Source organism: Sciurus carolinensis, chromosome 10 (genome assembly GCF_902686445.1).
Source record: "Sciurus carolinensis chromosome 10, mSciCar1.2, whole genome shotgun sequence".
Taxonomy (NCBI): Eukaryota; Metazoa; Chordata; class Mammalia; order Rodentia; family Sciuridae; genus Sciurus; species Sciurus carolinensis.
In genome coordinates, this window is record NC_062222.1 from 104476859 (window position 1) to 104496917 (window position 20059).

Sequence of the window (20059 nt, forward strand, 5' to 3'; positions counted from 1 at the left end):
ACGTTGTCAATGAGTAGGCTATTAAACAGACAGAAGAAACACACACTGTACAAGTATGCAAAAGATGCATCCTGAGGAGACAACATCCTCCTCTTCAGCTAGAAGGATGTTCTGTAGTCAACGCTGCTGAACAGGCAAACACTGAGGCTGTCATCACCCATCCTTCTCTGTCCTTCTGCCAGATCTGGGTTACTTTTTCTCTCGTATAGAATAATTTAACAATCCAAAGGAGGAACACATGATATCTCTCAGCTATGATTGTATTTACTCCATCTCCCGTGTTTGATCTTGATAAAGACTCTGTCACCATCATTCTAAATGTGATGGTGTTTGCAGAACATAAGATATGATCTGTCTTTAAATGGAATGCTTGCCAATCATCCTTAACTGCTTTCTCTTAAGGTACTCTGTCTTTTCGGCAGGGTTATCAAGAGTGAGCTCAGCTCATTCTTTGAAGGTGTCAGATCTTATATTACCTCATTACTCCTTACCCTGTCCTGCACTCAGCTATGGACATTTTGCTCTGTATTTTTTAAAAGAGAAATTCAACAAACAAAATACATTCTGAGTAAGGAAATATCCTTTATGATGATGGAACTTTATCATCAAAGAATCATAAAAGGAACTTTAAAAAGTCATTTGGCTCAGTTCTTATCCCACATTGCTCATTTGTCAAATGATCTGATAGACAATGTTCTTTTTAATATTTTTACAGTTGACACAAATCCTTATTGACAATCATTTTTGTGTTAATCATTCTTTTGGATGATGTTTTCCATATGTCCTTTCACTCATTTATTAGTCACTCATTAGTCAAGAGAATATTCAACATGTATTTGCTTATTTTTGCAGCATTGGGAATCAAATCCAGGGCCTTGTGCATATTGGGGAAGCACCCCACCACTGAACTATACCCAGAGCCCCTTCAACATTTATTTTGTCCCATGCAGGTTTCAAGGTACTGGTGTATGATCAAGGAATAACAAGTCACTTTTATACCTGAGGAAAAATTCCAGAAAGTTCAGTATCTTATCATGGATGAATATGGAGTAGTTTACAGGAATAAGAATGGCAAAGTGAAAGAAGTGTGAACAAGAATGGAGCTTACCCAGAATTGTCTTGCTCCATTTGCATACTTAGCTCTCACTTCAAGTTAGGTTTTCTGAAGCATTGAGGTGGGAATGAGCCAACATTCAGGAGCTCAAAGCTTTGTGAAGTGTATGGACAGCAAATTAGGAGAGGTAGGGGCCATTCCTTTCATTTCTGAAACTATACTCATAAACTTGATCCACGTTTACACCACTGCAGTTTCACACTCTCCTTATTAGCCATCTACATGTGTCTTTGCTTCCAAAGGGGTTAAATATGCTATTCTGGCATATTGATTATTTAAGTTAAGGACGTTTGGAACTAAAGTGGTAAAAAAAAAATATATCATTTTGACCTTTGGGCTGTTTCTTAAAAGCAGAAGACAAAACTTCCACATTTAAAAAAAAAAAAAAAATTCCCTACACTAAAAGAAAAGGCAACAACAACTTTACCTTCAAAGACAAGCAGTTGAAACTGAGAAAATACTGTAGATTTTGTTATCTTTAGTTTTAAAGCCTCCCCACATAACGTATTTGCTTCATCTGAGTACTTTTGTGCAATCCAGTACCGCAAACTTAGGACATAAGGAGGATTTGGTTCAAGACCACTGCAACAAAGTGCATATCATGATAAATCAAGCTACAAGAATTTTTTTTTTGTTTCCCAGAATAATACAAATGTTGCATTTATACTGTACTATAGTCAATTGATAATGCAACAGCATTGTGTTTTAAAAACAATAATTAAAATACTTCATTGTTAAAAATGCTAATACTCAATGGAGCCTTCAGTGAGTCATATTTTTTCTGGTTCAGGATTTCTTGTCAGTGTTGGTGGGTGCTCACTGATCAGAGTGGTGTTTGCTGAAGGTTGAGGTGATTCTGGCAATTTCTTATAATAAGACAATATTGAAGTTTACCACGCAGCTTGACTCTTCTTTACACACACACAAACACACACTTCTCTGTAGCAAGTAATACTCTTGGACAGCATTTTACCCACAATAGAACTTCTTTCAAAATTAGAGTTAACCTTCTCAAACCCTACCATTGCTTTATTACCTATATTCAGGTTACATTCTAAATACTTTATTGTCTTTTCAACAGTGTTCTCAGTATCTTTCCCAGGAATAGTTTTCATCTCAAGAAACCCCTTTCTTTGTTCATCCATAAATTGCAGAAATTTACTCTCATTTTAGGCATCACTTCTATTCCTAGTTCTTTTGCTGTTTCTACCCCATCTGCAGTTACTTCCTCCACTGAAATCTTGAATTCCCAAAATCATCCATGAAGGATGGAATCAACTTCTTCCAAACTCCTGCTAACATTGATATTTTGGCCTCCTTTCATTAATCACAAATATCCTTAATAACATCTGAAATGAATCCTTTCCAGAAGGCTGTCAATTTACTTCTTCCCAATCAATCAGAGAAATCACTATCTTGGCAGATAAAGCCTTATGAAATAGATATTTGAATAATAAAACTTGAATGTCAAAATTACTCCATGACCCATGGACTGCAGAATGGATTTTCTGTTTGCAAGTATGAAAGCATTAATCTTTTTCTACATCTCCATCATAGCTCTTGGATGACCAGATACACTGACAACATGCAGCAAGAGTTTGAAAGAAATTTTTTTTTTCAAGCAGTGTGTCTCCACAGTAGGCTTAAATACTCAGCAAACCATGTGTTGTCATCTAGGCTTTATTCCATTGGTAGAACAGAGACAGTGGATTTTGTATAATTCTAAAGGGTTCTAGGACTTTCAGAATGGTAAATGAGCATTGTTTTCAACCTAATTTTTTCCACTACATGTACCCCTAATACAAGAGTCAGCCTGTTGTTTCAGACTTTGAAGCCAGGCATTGACTTCTGCTCCCCAGCTGTGAAGGTCCTGGATGGCGTCTTCTTCCCACGGAAGGATGTTTTGATTACATTGAAAACCTGCAGTTTAGCGCTGCCACCTTCATCCACTGCCTTGACTAGATCTTCTCCATAACTTGCTGCGGCTTCTCCATCAGCACTTGCTGCTTCACCTTGTACTTTTCTTTTATAGACAGAACTCTCCTCTCTCATGAACCAACCTCTTCTAGCTTCAAACCTTTCCTCTGCAGCTTCCTTACCTTTCTCAGCTTCCACAGAATTGGAGAGAGTTGCTAGTCAGTCTTCAGTTTAAGGAATGTTGGGTCTGGTTTGATCTTCTATCCAGACAATTAAACTTTCTCATCTGTGAGGCTGATTAACATCCTTAACATTCCTGTGTGTTCACTAGAGTATCACTTTCAATTTCCTTCAGTAACTTTCCTATTGCATTCACAACTTAGCTACTCTGGCCCAAGAGGCCTAGCTTTCAGCCTGTCTCAGCTTTCAATATGCCTCCCTCACTAAGCTTAGTCACTTCTAGCTTTAGGCTTCAAGTGAGAGACTGTGACTCTTCCTTTCACATGAGCACTATAGGGTTATTAATTGGCTTAATTTTGATATTATGTCTTAGGGAATAGAGAGGCCTGAGGAGAGGGAGTGATAGAGCTGATCAGCAGAGCAGTCAGAACACATGCTACTTTCACTGATTAAGTTTGCCATTTCTCAATAATAACATCAAAGATCTCAGATAACTGTAACAGGCAATAATATTTAAAAAGTTAAGTAGTGTACAAATTACCAAAACACAACCCAGAGATAGAAAGTGAGCAAATGCTGCTGGGAAAATGATGCAATAGATTAGCTTCCTGCAGGATTGCCACGAACTTTCAGTTTTTATGGAAGGCCACAGTTCAGAAGCTGGGGAAATGAAGTGCAATAAAATGAAGTCTGGTCACATGTGAGTACATTCATGTGCCACATAGCAGTGCTTTGGTCAGCGATGGACTGCAGATAAGACATGGCTCTCAAGAGCCTCATACACCTCAGATTTCAACATCTCTTGACTACATTGTTTGCTCTTGTGCTTAAGTTCATCTCATCTTGCTTTGTCCATCATGGCTCCTAAACATAACAAATCCACTGCTAATGTTGCTGGTAAGAGGGCATGTTGGTGATTGACCTGAAAATGAAGTTAAAATTATTTAAGTATACAAAGGCGGGAAATCAGTGGGGGTTATTGTTGGACAGTCAGGGATGCTGTATTCCACCATAGCTTTGCTCTTGAAGAACAGAAACAAAGTGACAGGAGCAATTGTGTTTGCTTTGTTGAAGGCAATAAAACTTCACAAAAACTCGAAGACAGCCTACTTCAGATAGAGAGAAACTTCTAGTGACCTGGACTGAAGATCAGATATAGAGCATGTATCAATCAGCACCACGACAACCACAGACAAAGCAAAGGGGTTATTCATGATGTTGAAATAAAGGCTGAACTTGACTGTGGTGTTGAATTACTACCAGCTCTGGGTGACTTAAACTATTCAGAAATCACTATTCATCACCTAATGAAGGTGATTGGTGACACTATTACAAGTGCTGATGTAAAGACTAATGAAGATATTTTGGAAATTCTAAATAAACTGATTGTGGAAGAAAATTACTTGCCCGAGAAAATCTTGACTATAGATAAAAATTCACTATGTTCAAAATAGATGCCTGAAAGAACTTTATCTGTAAGGAGACCAAGTCAATGCCACATTTCAAAGCCTTTTAAAAAATTGCTTCAAGCATTTATTTATTGGTTCAGTTTAGTTATATGTAACATTAGAATTCATTTTGATGTAATTACAAATGCATGGAATATAATTTGCTCTAATTCAGTCCCCAATTCTTCCCTTTATCCTCCTCTTCCTCCCTCCCCCTGTTCCTTTTCTTCTACTCTACTGATCTTTCTGCTATTTATTTACAGTTTTTTTTTTAATTGTGTCTTCTGGATACACACAATGGTAAGATTCACTGCAGTATATTCATATATGTACATGGGAAGGTTAGGTCAGATTAATTCCCCTGTTTTTCTCTTATTCCATCCCTTCTCCCTCCCCCTAATTCCCTTCTCTCCCCCTAAGCTTTCTTCACAGATCTTTCTTCTATTTTGCTGGAATCTCTCCCACCCTACCCCCAATTCTCCCCCCAAGCCCCCTTATTTTGGACTAGCTTCCACATGTCAGAGAAAACATTTGACCTTTGACTTTCTGGGTCTGGCCTATTTCACTTCCATGCATTTACCTGCGAATACCATAATTTCATTTTTTTTTTTTTACGACTAAGTGAATAAAATTTAAGAAAGAAAGATAAATTGTGAAAACAGCAATGTGAAATGGATCAGAGTATACAATGAGACAACAACTTCAGCAATAGTGAAGGAAGTAAAAGCGATGGTAAAGTTAGGAGGGTACCATTTATTTTTAAGGACAGAAATCAGCATAAGCATTAGCTTAAGTGTAGGGTAAGCACAATTAGGGAGATAAATGAATACTTTTCTGAAAGCTTAAGAGTCAAATAAAAAATATGGGGTATAAACCAATCTTTTGGATAATTCCCACCATTATCCTCATTAAAAAAACAAACTGAGATTTGCAATTTTCTTAGTGTATGGGATCTTGTGGTTCTGAAAATGGCAAGATGGGTGTGTGTGTGTGTGTATGTGTGTGTGTGTGTGTGTGTGTTGGTTGCTGGGATCAAAGCCAGGGCCTCACATTTGCAAGGCGCTCACATTTGCCAGGCCAGCACTGTACTACTGAACAATATCTGTCCCCCCGCAAGTTGTATTATCTCCTTGAGAAGGACTGAGGAGCTGTGCTTCCTAAGATGAGTAAAGTACCAACTACTTTTGCATTTGCTGTGTAAGCCCAGAAAGCCTGCCCTATTGTTACTTGCATTGGCTCGAATCTTTCACCATTTTTTCTGCTGAACTGTTTTGGTTTGCCAATGAAACATAACATTTGAATTGTTTATGGAGTAAATTAATTATTAATTGTAAAATTATTATTTTCTATTGGTATATGACATTTAACTGTGACTATACCATACTTGTGGAAGTCATAAAGAAAATGGCAATCATGAATTCTGAAATTACCAGCATTGCATGGTTATCTAGATGATCTGGGTATGTTGTTCAAATATGTTATTATTATCATCAAACTAAAAATAATTTTTTAAAATTGGTTTAGATAACTGGAGAGCTTGCAAAGGTATGTCTGCTTCCCACTCACATCCCACATGGGCAAGGGATTAGGTAACCATTGGAGGGATGGGCTGGCTGGGAAATAAAAGCTATGAAAGGAGTATATTAAGAAATAAAGACTATGGAGAGCAGTGACAGAGGATGGGAAAGCAGTGACTGAGACTGGGGATCTCTGATGGCCTCATGGCTGTGGCATGCCCAGTGCCTGGGAATGTTTCTGTGCAAGGACACAGGATACTTAACTGCTGTGGCAATGCCCTGGATGAGGAGGCTCTGTGCAAGAGTCCTATCAGCTCTGACCTTGATCTCAGGCACATAACTCCTGGGAATAGAGGAATTCTTATGCCAGACAACCACAGTGATTCACCAGCTCTGCTTCTTCTGAGCCTGCCCACTTTACAGCAACTTTTAACAATGGACTTTCTTGAGAGCTACACAAAGCTCCTAACATTGTACTTTGCAACTGTGGATTGCAACTGTGGAAAAGCTACATAGATGTCCCAGTTTCTGTAACTTTCCTGAATACACAGAATTATGCTTGCATAGTCTTTAACCTGATAATGAGATGTATATAAATAAAAATTGCTGACGTAACTCTTTAGATCTGCATCTCCATCAGAGAGCAGAGCTCCACCCGATCCCAACTTTATCTTCAAAATCTTGTTTGTGAATCTTTATTTTTCTAATCCCCCTTTACCCCTCACCCAAACTGCAAGTTTGGCCATGAACAAAAAGGCAAAAATTACATGTTTTCAGAGCAGTGGCATGATGGGTTGAGCTGACCAAAGGGGTCTGACATCTAATTAAAAAAAAAAAAAAAGCTCACGCTTTCTTTATTTTTATCAGTACAGACCAAAGGAGATCAATAGGGATCTCCTTTAGGGGGACAGGATGAGAGTGGAGATGAACAGGTTGTTAATGCTTGGCAGGTCATATCCATCTGCAGCAGCTGTGTTTGAACTTGGAGCTGTACGCTAGGTCAGGGTGCCAACATGATCTGGGCTTTGTTGAACCCGGGAATTTCACCCAGGAGTTCCCAGAAGAGTGACTTCCCTGCCTTAATGACTCAAATATTGCCCATTGTTCACACAGGGCTCCCAACATCTACTAACATCTAGATATTGATGAAATCAAGTTAGAAAACCATTGAACTAAGAGAGATAAGAGTTGGTCAGGTTTACTTTTAGTCCCTCACCCTGTAATTTGGCAGCCAATTACACTTCTCCACAGTTATAATCATGTTGAATCTTTCTGCTTTGTAACCATGGGCAATTAAATTTCAGTTGTGACTGTTTCTTCAGGTTTTTTAATTAAGACCATAGTGTCTAATTCCATAGATGTTTCTATTTAAAATAGAGTATATATATATATATAAATATATATACAGAGAGAGTGTGTATATATATATATGTATATATATATATATATATATGATTTTTTTCATACGGTTTTTAAGTTGTGGCATAATTAATTTTCTTCTTAAACCAACCTCACTTTTTATAGCACTATAATTTGTATTCTGTGTTTTGCCACCTCCACAAATTACCATGTAATCTTGGGCACATCACTGAACCTTTCTCTATCTTGGATTCCTTCTGTGTAATATGGATATAGTAACAAATGCACTTCTTAAGATTTTTAGGACAATTCAATGAGTTACATCTTTGAAGCTGTCAGAATAGTGCCTCAGCACATAAACATTCAATAGGTTTCAATAGGTGCAGCTTCCTAAAATGCTGGATGCTTTACAGGGACCATTCTCAGGAGATGAAATAATTTCCCACTTCCCTTAGACACCCTTGTCTTATGTTTTTCTACCCAATTTTGCATAAGAATGGCTTTTCCATAATCACATCTAATAATTTCTCCATTTCAACAGAAATTGGCTACAATTTATAAAAGTGTGAAGGGATATAGAATTCGAAAATAATCTAAAAGTTTTAAAACAAATTATAGAATATTGAAAGTTTGTTTTTAGGACAAATAAAAATGCTTTTATATCATGTTGAACAAATCAAACCTAAGGAACAATATGCTCTACGAAAAAATTTAAATTTTCAGACATTTGAATAAATTCATCATGACTTACAGCTGTAAGATAAAAAAGTTTGAAGACATTCTTCAAAATTTATTTATACTTTCATCTCCTTAGGCTAACTTTACAGGTTTAATTTTAAAAGAATTTTTTTTTTCCCTCAAGGAATGGTAATGGGGGGAATAGAAAATGAAGCATCTTTCCTAGGACATCAAGAATTTGAGAAAATGAGCCACCATGGTTCCATAAAATGACAACACAAGGTCTTTATTAACAATGGGATTATCAGCTAGTGCGTATTACTTTTATAGTGAATACAGTACAACAACTCCCACTCTCATGAAATCCTCACATAATCCTACAATGTAAATATAAAGTATAAATGTACATATTTTGCAAATGAAGCCGCTGAGACTCAGTGAAGTTGAATAACTTGCTCAGGAACATGGTACTGCAGTCTACATCAATATGCATTTTCTTGCAGCATTTCAAGAACATTTTTCACAGGATTTTGTTTTTGTTTCTTATTACTTTCTTATAATCCTTAGAATTGTGCGGGGGACATAGCTCAGTTGGTAGAGTGCTTGCCTTGCAAGCACAAGGCCCAAGTTTCAATCCCCAGCACCGCAAAAAAAAAAAAAAAAAAAAAAAAAAAAAAATTGTGTTGACTTTTTAGCCTCGAAAGAACCAGGACTACTTCCTTTAGGGCACCATCTACATCACTTCCTAAATACTTTCTTGGGCAATGCCAGTAGCTAGAAGTCTACTTTCCTACAGTTCCTACAGTGTAAGATCACTTTCATTCCCCTTCAATCAACCAGTAGAGATCTTCCTGCAACATTGTCCTATGAGTTTGGTTCATTACAACCAAAAGAAACTAAAGTTACCCCCAACCTTGGAAGATTCATCAACATTGCTATATTTTAGACCTAGAATGTTCCTCAAAGAATCATGTGTTAAAGGCTTAGTCTCTAGTCCATGGCGCTACTGGAAGGTGATAGAACTCTTAAGAGGTGGAGCCTACACAGGTTTCAGGTCATTAGGGGAATGTCCTTAAAAAAGATGGCAGGATCTTGGTCTCTTTCACTTTCTGACCATGAGGTAAGAAGTTTTGTTCCGTCATGTGCTCCTCATTATGATGCCCCAGGTCCAGAAGCACAGGGACTAACTGATCTTGGACTGAACCCTCTAAAACTATAACCTGAAACAAGCCTGGTCTCTTTATAAGTTGATTATCTTAGATATTTGTTACAATAATGGAAATCTGAATAATAGTCACTTCCCAATGATCTAAGTTTTAAGATCTATACTGTGTCTTATTTATTTTTGTTTTGTTATTATTAATATGGTGTTTTGTGTGTCAAGAATGTTCAAAAATTTACAAATATTATTATTATTTTTCAGTCTTCATAAGTTAGTACTCTTATTAGTCCCATTTTAAAGGCAACAACACTTTAAAGGATATGGACTTGCCTGAAAATGCCAGAGCTTTGCAAATTAACAGGTATATACAACAGAATCACAACAGCACTAAAAAAGACAATTGGTGTAATTCCACAGCTTAGGCTAAAATCTGAGCACTAATGAACTGACAACTTCACACTAACAGTTTATCAGCTCTCACAATGAAATCTATAAATGAAATCTATAAATCTCCTGTACAGAAGTCTGTACAGGAGATTAAAGGAGAATATAGAAATAGTTCAATGAAAGAAAAGGAACTGGATCTTTAACATCATCCAAGACCCCTCTACTAGACTTTGCATATGTGTATATGTCAGGTAAATTGTAAGGAGAAATTTTATTGCCTCAATGAAATATGGAAAATTACATTGAAATATTGAACATTACATTGAAATGACTAATTTCTTTGCTATTAATCTACTTTTATTATTTTAATACTCAGAGTTAAAATAACCCCTTCAGGTGTCATTGGAAAGAATTTGTTTCTATTGGATATAACTAAATTATACTGAAAGTCATCTTGAAAGGGAAGATAAGTAGCCTTCTATTCTTGCCTATAACATATCACATCTCAATAACAAGATAATTATTTTATTATTTTTTTTGATAAGCTACTTCTTCTTTTTCAAATCAACTATGAGTATGAAACTGATTTTCTTCTCGGACAAACCAGGACCAGCCCCCCTCTACCCCACCTCCCCCCAAAAAAATCAGATGTAATTTCAGCAACTCAGAGATAACTTTTCGGGTCATCCTTCTGTTATTTACAATTATAGTTGATCCATTTCAGATACTTTCAGCAGCAAACAAAGCAGTTGACCTCTACAAATTGGGAAAAATGAAGATGAGAATTCTGTCTACTGAAATTATTTTCAATCTTTCCCCAATAAACAGTATTTCAGAGACTTTGAAAAAATTTGATATCTCAGCAGATGATACTTCAATTTTAATTGTTACATCGAAGACAATGAAAAAAAAAAAGAAAAATACCTATTATCTCAAGTACAAGGTCACCAGATTTCTCTAAAAAATCTTTCTGAAATAAGTATTTCAGAAATCAAAAAAATACATAAACTGTCTTCACAAGAGGAAAAGATTCAGACATTATTGAATGAGATCATTAGTATAATATCAATGAAAGATAGTTTATAAAATGTCAGAAATATTAACAGAAACTTTCAGCATTAAAGAAAACATGGATTTTTTTCTTTCCTGATCATAACATTAATATCTGCTCAACATAGAAAACAATTTTTTCATGAGATTGGGAATTGAACCCAGAGCCTTTGTGCATTCTAGGCAAGTGTTCTACCACTGAGTGATATTTTCAGCCCTATAAAAAAAATTTTAAGTCACAGAATGAGAGTTAAAAAAAAAAAGAAAACCCCTAGTCCTCCCTTTTTTATTATTTTAAAAAGATAACCAGTTACTGTTTTTGTTGTTGTCTTCTAGTCTTCTATTTCTATTCAAACATTTTATTTTTATATAGTTGAAATAAAAATTGCTGACACTTACTGAAAAAAACACATACAACCCTCTAAAACTATCCCAAAAAATTTTTATTTTAAGTGAAGTTCAATAATATCTAACAATCTGAGCATTCATTTTGTGCCAGGCCTTTTTTAAAGAATCTTTTGTTATCACCCCATTTAACCTCTATATTGGTGTAGATATTGCAATTACTCCCATTTTACAATTAAAGGAACAAAGGAAAGTTAAGTAATCAGCTCAAGATCATGCAGTTGTTATGTAGAGTAGAAATATCCTCTATGATAAAATTAGTTTCCAGAACACAATAATTACAAAGAATTTAGCATCCAGAAGTGTTGCCCATGTTCCCATTTTAATTTTTTCAAAAATCCCTGGTAGATTAGTGGCAATCATTTGTATTTAGAAATCCAAAATGGGGTGTCTCTCAAATACTCAGAGAAAAGAAATAAGGCTAACCTATAAAACAATTTCATTAATAAGCAACACAATGCTACCTGAGCTTGGATGTCTACAGAAGTCATTTTAAGGTTGTTGCTTTGTGACTTGTGATTACTACCCAACCAAAGATAAGATCTTCTGTTGGTTCTGTGAGCCTCACATTAGACTAAACTTTTGACACATCATCAATTTTATTTGTTTTTAAAATTCATAATGGAGACATTAAAATTCTGATGGTGTATATATCCAATTTTCAGTTGGTTTGAAATACCCTCTTTGCTTCCCCTAAGTTGAATTTTTTTTTTTTTTTTTGTGGTGCTGGGGATCGAAGCCCCTAAGTTGAATATTTTAACTTTCTTCTAACTGGCATATATAAGAACTAAAAATAAAAAGCAAATTTAATAGAAAGTATTTACACAGCTTTGTTATATGCCAGAGATAGTCCTAAGCACTTCACCTATTTTAACTCGTTTAAACCCATATTATATTAATGCTGTTAAACAAATACTATCATTATCATCAGCACTGTAGAGATAAAGTTGGCATGGCCCTGAGGATAAGTATCTTCAAGATCACTTGCCAGGGTAAAAGGTAGAGCCATTTGGTAGAATCACAACTAAACAGTCTGGACAAAGAAACCAAGTTCATAACCACAATGCCCTACAATCATAAAAAAAAAAAAATTATAATAAAAGATCATCAGAGTCACAGAATTATGTCAACTCTTAGGAGACTGATTCCACAATATTAACTCGTTCACTAAGTGTTACTGCATGCCAGTTTTCCTGGACACCAAAATCTGGGAAGTATGTAGATGGTTCATTACAGTGTGATGGGCCACATGCCAGTGTAGAATATATAGGAAGGACTTCAGGAGAAAAATTAGGACTAGTTTGGTCAAGAAAACTTTGTAAACTTTGTTGGGGGAGGTGGGGGTAGATTAGACAGGAGGAATATCTGAGGAAAATAAGTGAACTGCATGAAGGACCAACAAATTTACTTTTAAAAACCTGAATTCCAAGGAGAAATTGGTGATTTAATACTTCAAAAACATGAATCGTTTTATCAAGATCCTTGCAGGACACACAGAAGTGGTAATTGAGACCATTTAATATAGAAACTATTTTCAGAGATGTGGGGAGAGTTAAAGGCACCAAGAGAGATGAGAAGCATTAGGGACTCCAGCAACTAGTAGCGGTTACCATCTTCTATCTGAAGGGACAAAGTTGCTGTCCCTGGGTACCTGAAAAATCTGTAATAGTGTGAGAGGATTTGCCCAGTAGGAGCCTTGACTAGGTAGAGGAACACAGTCACTCCCAAATATGAAAGAGATAGTAAGAAATTGGCAAAATGAAGTCTTTTCTAGAACTTTCTATGAAATCACTAAAATTGGCAACATAAACATGGAAGTTGTAAAGATCTTGTGCAAAGCTGGAAACGCAAAATTCACATCACTTTTAGTAATCTCTTTAGTTGTGCCTACTGCTTTGAAAGTCCCAACTAAGGTTAACTTATTCCCATGTACAGAACCCACGCTTCATTACTTTTTTTCCAGAAAAGATGTTTTGGTTTTTGTCTTTAAAGCTAAGGTAAATAATTTTCAACCTTTGGACAACGCTGTGTCTAGTTCCTCCTCCTTTTCTTACTGCTACTGTTTTACTTCCATCTTTTATCAACCAAGGTTCCTGCTGGCCCTGACAATGAAATCCAGGCCTCTAAAATGGCAGACTGCTCTCTTCTCAGAGCCTGACTGGTCTCCCTTAACAAAACACAGCATATATTCAGATAGTGGCACCAGGAATTTCACAGAGGAAAATTCTTTACTGATGATATTTTCCTATTTGCATATGATTTGCAGTAATTTTAACTGTGTAAAATTAGCATTTAATTACCATTAAATCTTGTCTTTTTTAGCTTCTTTTAGGGAGACCTATTAATTAAGGTGAAAATTTAGATGAATTCGGTTTTGCTGAATAAGGAAAACTGACTTTGATCTTTTTGTATAAATTAGACATAGAAAGAAATTCATTAATCAGCATTATTTTTCTCATTGGTGGAATTTAGTTTCAAGTGTTTGGTAATGTGTCCCTTACTGAACTTTCTTTTATATGGTTCCAGTAAAGATTTAAATTGTGCAAGATTTCTTATGTATTATTTTTTATCTTTGATTATCATGGGAAAATGAAGCCTATTGTCAAAATTGTCCCAGGTGGTAAAATATAAGACAAGTGGTTCAAAAGTAGCAACTATAACTCTTTGTTTTTCTCTTCCCATGATACTCCACAAAATAGCATTTGGAACTTATTAATGGGGAGGGAATTGGGAAATGAATGGGAAATAGTTGTAACTGCAAAACTCCATACACATTCTTTCCTTTTAACTAGTCAAATAAAAAACAATCAAGTCCTTCGCTGTTATGGCCATTAACTAATGGTATAAAGTATTTGCTATCTAAGACTTAATCAGCTATATTTAAAACAACTGCAATACCAGAACACTGGTATTGCAAATAGGATATGTATGTTTGTGTATATATTTCATATATATATATATGATATATATACACAAACATACATATGTATATGCACACATATATATGTGTACATAATATCATATATGTTTTTTATACATTATCTATAAGACATATATGGTCCTAATTTAAATGGTTTGACTTTTTGACTTTAGAATAAGGCAAAAGTTATAGACAATCAGTAGAAATCATGCTTTAAATTTTGATCTTTTCCTGAACAGGCAGTGTGATCATCTCTCATGTTCTGGGTATGCCACGAGCCACACCTGTAGTCAACCAAGCAATCAGGGAAGCAAGCAACTGATATACTCTATAGTGGAACTGTGTTGCTAAGTTAGGATGCTCTGTAGGTTAGGAGTACTAAATGCATTTTAACTTATAATATTTCATCTTATGAGTTTATCAAGTTATAACTCCAACATAAACTCAGGAATAGCTGCCATTTCATATATAGCATAAAATATATGTTGATATATGTACTTATATACAAGTACAAACATGTTCATTCATATATATACATTTTTTAATACACAGGCTGCTTTTTCAGTTCGCATTAGGATACATGTAAAACTGATGCCAAATGAGACAGATCCATCTCCACTCTTGACACCTACAGCACAAACCTGGAAAACTCCTGAACTCTACTTCAAATATTCCATTGGCAAATATTTGAATGCTTAACCTTCACCACATCGTCTTTCATGTCTTTTTCTAAAAAGCACAGAAATTTGATACATGAGTACTATCAATAAATTTTAATAAAAATAAAACATTTTTAAAGAGAACAGCTAATATCACTGAATGTGTGATTAAATCATTTTATGAACTATCATTATTGTGGGAATTAAGAAATAGAAAAGCCACATTAGTTGAAACAGTCTTTATAAAAGGAATAAATCTGAAGCAGAGTTTATCCAGATAATTAAAAAGCAGAAGAGCTAAGTGGGAAGAGGGTAACAGCTAAGGCTTCATATAAAGTGTCAAGTGTTTTTAAACTTAACGCTAGTAAAAAAAAAAAAAAAATAGATAAATAAAATCAACACATGTATTGAGACTGTCTACTATCTTCCTTTATTTCAAATTCCATACAGCATATCAATGAGATAGTCACTGTACATTGTGATGGTGGCATAAGCTATTGATCGCAATATAGTGTGATCTTGCTAAATATGTCAGACTTCAATTTCTTTGTCAATGAGGAAGATCATGAACATGGCCTACAATATTTGGGGAGTTTTAATAAAATAATACATGTAAATTACTTTGAACAGCGTTCTAATTTCTCACAAATAGTAAATGGTGTAGGTGACAGTTTGAATCCATCTGAATCTAAACACTATTCTCTGAGTGAGAGAGGGTCATAGAAAGAAAGGATCCACATGGACCAAGGCAATGTTTCTCATAGTGGTCCAACCTACCTGTTATGGTTTGAATTTGTACTGTCCCACCAAAAGCGCAAGTGTTACACAGGAATGTTCAGAGGTAAAATTATTAAATTATGAGGGCTATAACCTCATCAGTGGATTGATCCATTTGATGAATTAATAATTTGAATAGACAACTGGGTGGTAAGTAACTATAGGCAGGTGGGGCACGGCTGGAGGAAGTAGGTCACTAGGGGAATGTCCTTGTGTTAGGTAGTAGCTAGCAATGAGCAGTGAAATGCATGGTAAGGTCATAAAGTGTTCAATTACTTTAACATTACTTTAGGGTCCTTCTTTCAACCATCTTAAGAAATCAAATAGTGGTAAGTTAATTTGTAAAAAATAAACAGAAGTAAGGGAGCTAGTTGGCCAACACGTCAAGAGAAAAGGATTAATGGGACTGACTCTTGACGGAGTCCACTGAAGTTGATATGAAGCTAGGAATTATAGCTATGTCTCCAATTGTCTGGGAAGAAGATTCCTTTAGCAGTGCAGGCACACTAAGGTAACTTCTGACCAGCTTTTGAACCCAGTGCTCACATTAACATGGGATTGACTTGTAGATGAAGCTCCCCTAAATCGGATGGCCACTATGACAGTTCTGGAGAGGATCATCTAAGGTCAAAAACTCCACTGCCCCATGTGAAGGAGAACTTGAATACCTGTTTGGCAAAGAGTACAGAAGGTGGTCCCCAGTGCTCCTGGTAAACATCAAATATTAATAAACTTGGAGATAGCGTTGTCTACTTTGCCATTCTGTGCTTGGAGACAGCCCACTCTTTCTCTTGAGAGTGCTCTCTGTTTAAGCCACACTTTGCTTTTATTTTACTTTCACCTATAATAAAGTTCTCTTGCATGACTTTTTGTTGTCTGACCTTAAATTTTCTTTCATCTGAACATAAGAACCAAGGTTTGGAGTTCTTGTTCCCTGCTTTCCTGTGACACTTAGATTATATCTGCACCTAGCTTCTTGTGCTTTCTGGCCCCCATGAGGTGAGCAGTCCTCTGCCATGTCCATCCACCATGATGATCCCCCATCATCTAGGGCTCTGAGCAATAAAGTCAGCTGAACATAAACTGACCCTCTGAAACTGTGAGCCTCCAATAAACATTGTCTCCTCTAAGTTGTTCTTGTCAGATATTTTGACCACAGTAACAAAAAGCGAACACACCACCTCTATTACAATTATTTTAATAACTTTGGTTTTTTTTTAACTATTATTCCACTGCTCAAAATGGTAATCCCAACTCATGAGCTTATTTTCTATTTTCCTCCTCGATCTCTCCAGAATGAAAAGAAAGGGAAAATGAACTTCTTTTTTAGTAAATGAAGATATATCTGGGGAAATTGAAAATCTGACAAATTTAAAAGGTAGAATGCTGATACTCATAAAACTTAGCAGAGTAACAAAAAAATAGCCTTCAGCAGAGAAGGTAGTCTGATGGAGAAAGCTGGAGACTCCAGTTTCAATGGAGGCCTACAGTGAGGTCTAAGTTATTTGAAACAGGCTGTATTTGGAGGTCATTTTATGTATCACTAGAGCCCTCTTGTCCTTTCTCCTACCCCAAAGCCCTCAAAACTTGGCAGGTATGTGTTTTCAGTCCCAGCAATAAATTTTCCTCTAAAGAAACTGGACAAATTGTTCAAAAGAGCAATGGAGGAGAGTTCATGAGTAGGAAGACAGAGAACAAGTGAGAAATGAAATTTTGCCTCTTTACTGGTTGAATATTGCAATCCTGGCATGAAGAGCACTCACAGAAATAGGGACATTTCTATTTTTATTAGTGTGAAGAGACTCCTTTATCCAGAGATGGTGTGTTTTGCTATTCCATGTACTCGGGGAGGATGGCTTTTTCTAGGTTCAACAAAGAGCAGTGTAAGTGAGCAGCTGTGTGTTGGAGTTAGAGAACAAAGATTCCACATGCAGGTATCTAAGGACTTTATCAGCTTATTCTGTACTGCAAGAAAGCAAGGCATGCCTTCAATAAACTCAAAGCATTGCCCACTTATCAGACCTCCACTACCAAGAGCAATTTTGTTTGGAAGTCATTCTGCCTCTGCATCAAATAAAGCTATATATAGGGCTAAAAAAATTTAAAAGATGAATAATATATTATTTATGTATGAACTATATAAAATCATATAAAGTTTTATCAGAACATAGCCACATTCATTCATTTACATATTATTAATGACTGTCTTAGCACTACCACAGCAGAATTCAGTATTTGCATATGACCTACAAAGCCTAAAATAATTATTTTCTGACTCTTGATAGAAAAATAAATTTGACAGAAAAGGAAATTTATATCCCTGCCACAAAATATTTATTTAAAAATTTTCCCTCTCCTTAAGCATTGGAAGAAATGGATTGGAAGGTTATGTTATTAAATTTCAGACTATCTTTATTCTCTTTTTTCTTTTCTATTTATTTTCTTTTGGGCTAGTGGATACCCAGCATTTTAATTTTCATGTTAAGTGTTGCCTCCATCTTTGATAAAAGACAGGAAGTTGAACAATATAAGCAAGATCAATGTCCATCTTCTGGTTTTGGAGGGTACACATGCCAACTAGAGATTTGGAAATGTCAGGCCAAATTTGTGCCTGGTATGAGGAAGTAAGGAGGTAAGGTCAGAACTTTCACTCCAATTTTCAGGACTCAACCTTTCAAGGCTGGAGTTATCTATAAACAACTCCAGAGAATCAGTAATTAAGAACTGATTGTTGTACTTTTATTTAACTATTTGCAGCCCCAAACCTATGCAATTATGTTTTATTCATATGCTTTTTCCTGAAACAGGTTTAAACAGAACCCACTAATCATTACCTTTTTACACATTCCTGTAGAATGGTCTTATTATAGCACTTTTCCTCGTTGTGCTTACAGTCTTTTACAGGTCCAAGAAATCAACTGTCAGTTCCTGAAACGAGACAAGAGCTGAATCTGGATAGAGAGCACTATTAAAGAAACCTATGGAGGTTGTACAGTGTTCTCCAAAGGACAGCAGTAACTCCTTAATATTCAGATCTTTACATGATATTTGACAGCCCTGAAGAAAACTTCACAGAGGACTGATATTCCAGAACTAGACAGAAATTCTATAGTTTTATCATGCTTTCTATTTATGCATGATAAAATTTGGGAATTTACATTTTCAGAGTAATTTGACATAAGTATATGAAGGCGACAGAGGCACACACAACACTGAAGGCGAAATCCAAAGAAACAGACTGAAGAACAAATGGGGTTGTCTGTGGATCTCTCCCTTCAGAATTCATCAACCAATGTCTTCTAGGGTGTTCAGAAATGGGATATCCCCTGTGGGCTTTGAGGTTGGACCAGAGGCTATATGAGTGCAAGGTTTGATTAGGGATCTGGTTATGCTTAAGGGATAAACATAAGCTAAATAAAAATTATCATTTGACCATCACATCTGTACTCACTAAGAGGAATTGTCTGTGGTGCTTTTCTTTAAAAGTACAGCAATCTTACTCTTATTCATGACAAAGCACAAAACGAAGAAACATAAGGAAAATCTACTTGAATGGATACATTTGCCTACTGGACACTACTAGGAAAATTGCCAGCCTATTTACCTTCAAAAACATAAAAACAAGATCCAAGATGGCAGACTATAGGGCTGCATTCCTTGTTGCTCCATAACTCGGGTTTTAAGCAGAGGATATCTGTTTCTCAGGGAGGCAGTTTTTGCTGCCAATCGATCCCCTGCTGTTTACCCCATTTGTCTACTGTGATCACCTGCCATCTGCCAGCATACGGACTACTTTTTGAGTGCAGATTGCTCATTGACTGGCACCTATCATTCGCAATTTGCCCACCTCTTGCTTGTCCATCGCCTGCCTTTCACCTACTCATCACCCAACGCCCGAGGTTCACCTGCCAATTGTCCAACAGCAGCCAGCAGACCGACCACAGACCACCATTGGATTGCCAGCTGCCTGCTGTTGCCTGGAAGTCCACTGTCATAGTATCTGTAGGCTTGGTTACACAAGGCTGCCGCCATTTTGAGACAACAGCCAGGACCTGCAGGATCCCTGACCAGACTGACTGAGCCCTGTCTCTAGGACTGCTCAGCCCTACTGACCACTCCCTGTCTCCAGGACCCCCAGACTGACTGCACACCGCCTCCAGGATCCATCAACGAGACCTACCACACCCCTCTTCCAGGACATCCAGTGAACAACGCCCACACCCCAAGCTGCAGCTCCCCATTTGCCAACACATTTGGAAGCCAGAGTGACCATCTTGGATTATCCTGGAAGTGGTAGCTCCCATCTTTAGGTGGGGCAAATCCCATCCTGAGATGCCTGCTAGAGACTAGAAGCTTATTGTCAGGTACCTCACATACATCATGCTACAGAAGATTAGGAGGTTTGAATACTATATGACTGTTAGAGTGTAGATTTTTTTCTTTTTTTTTTCTCCTTTTTGAAAATTTTTGTTTTTATTTCTTTACT

The 20059-nt window shown here is 36.3% G+C and overlaps 1 pseudogene; it reads right to left on the reverse strand.

The window, feature by feature from the left end:
• Nucleotides 1–1884: 1884 nt before the first annotated feature.
• On the reverse strand, nucleotides 1885–19605 carry LOC124994296 (tigger transposable element-derived protein 1-like; annotated as a pseudogene).
• Between the last annotated feature and the right edge of the window lie 454 nt (nucleotides 19606–20059).